Genomic DNA, 1369 nt, shown 5'->3' with positions numbered 1-1369 from the left:
TCATTGCATGTATTAAGTCAACAACTGCAAACTCCATGTGTCAAGAACATTCTGAAGCCGCCAATTTCGATCATCTAGAATTTTAAAAATTATGTTTTCCAATTTAAAATGTTAAAAATTATGTTTTCCAATATAGAATTTTAAAAATCATGTTTTCCGTTGAATATGCTGTGATTACTTTTTTATTAAAGTATTATAGGACTTTCATCTAATTTTTTATAATATTTGACGTATACGTACATTATTTTATTTTCATTGACAACTGTGTATTTTATCTATTGTATGTTTGTCTATAACTATATAAATTAAATATTATGAAAGTTTGCTAATTACCAATGTGGTCAAACTTGTAAGTTTATTTGATTTTATCATACAATGTTAAACTTGTAAGTTTGCTAATCATCAATTATGAATGCTAAAATTTTTAAATAATTTTGAGTTAATTAAAAGTTTATTGTTATAAGACATTTTTTAATCGGTCAAAGGTTGATTAATTATTGTTATAACATAATTTCAGACCGATCTCCATATTTAGGAGGCATGAGGTAACGGGATATGATACCGATTTTGCAAAAATTCTCCCAAGTCTCCTCAACCTAGTCTCTCTTTCTTCATAGCCTTTATACTTTCTAATCATGCTCCAGATTTCAAGTATTTTCAAAATTTCACATGGGTTTTAAGTATCGGGTAAACTTAATAACAAGTAGAAAATCATGCATAAAAGACTCGACAACACATGCATAACACTCAATATATACACTACGCTAAATGGTGTGAAAAACCACTTCTCTAAACTGTGATGCAGACAAATCCTCATCATATCTTTATACATCTTCTAAGCTTCAAAAAGGCACTCACCATCTTTCGGTCTGAAACAATTTATTTGGCTTCGTAGCATAACCGTTTTACTTGGAGAGAAATAATATGCAAAGTATGCCTTTTCAGTTTATTCTATGTAGTGATGGAATTCGATGACGGGGACTACATCTAAGCTCTGGTTCAGTCCTTTTAAGAAGTGTGGTTGGGCCTAACTCAACCCTACAAAACCGGCTTGTAGGGTGAGGATTACCCCCACTTATAAGGACATGTTCAGGCCATATATTGTCTGATGTGGGACTCTTAACACACCCCCTCATGCCCAGGACTAGACAACTGGAGCGTGGAAATAAATGGCGGGTGGCCCGATAGCGGAAACCATAGAAGGTGGCCAACCGGATCTTAAACGAGGCTCTTGTTACCATGTTAAGAAAATGTGGTTAGGCCTAACTCAACCCTATAAAACCGGCTAGTAGGGTGAGGATTACCCCCATTTATAAGGACATGTTCAGGCCATACATTGTCCGATGTGGGACTCTTAACAAGTCCCTCA

At 34.3% G+C, this 1369-nt stretch overlaps 1 non-coding gene across 1 annotated transcript; it reads left to right on the top strand.

Annotated features, from left to right (window-relative positions):
• Positions 1–791: 791 nt before the first annotated feature.
• On the top strand, positions 792–898 carry LOC131637396 (small nucleolar RNA R71). The gene has a single exon (XR_009294323.1). It is a non-coding gene; the product is annotated as a small nucleolar RNA R71 (small nucleolar RNA).
• The last annotated feature ends 471 nt before the right edge of the window (positions 899–1369 follow it).

The sequence above is a fragment of the Vicia villosa genome, unplaced genomic scaffold (genome assembly GCF_029867415.1).
Source record: "Vicia villosa cultivar HV-30 ecotype Madison, WI unplaced genomic scaffold, Vvil1.0 ctg.001989F_1_1, whole genome shotgun sequence".
NCBI classification, from domain to species: Eukaryota; Viridiplantae; Streptophyta; class Magnoliopsida; order Fabales; family Fabaceae; genus Vicia; species Vicia villosa.
Note: the sequence above shows the minus strand (reverse complement) of the source record. Positions and strands in the feature narration are given on the sequence as shown.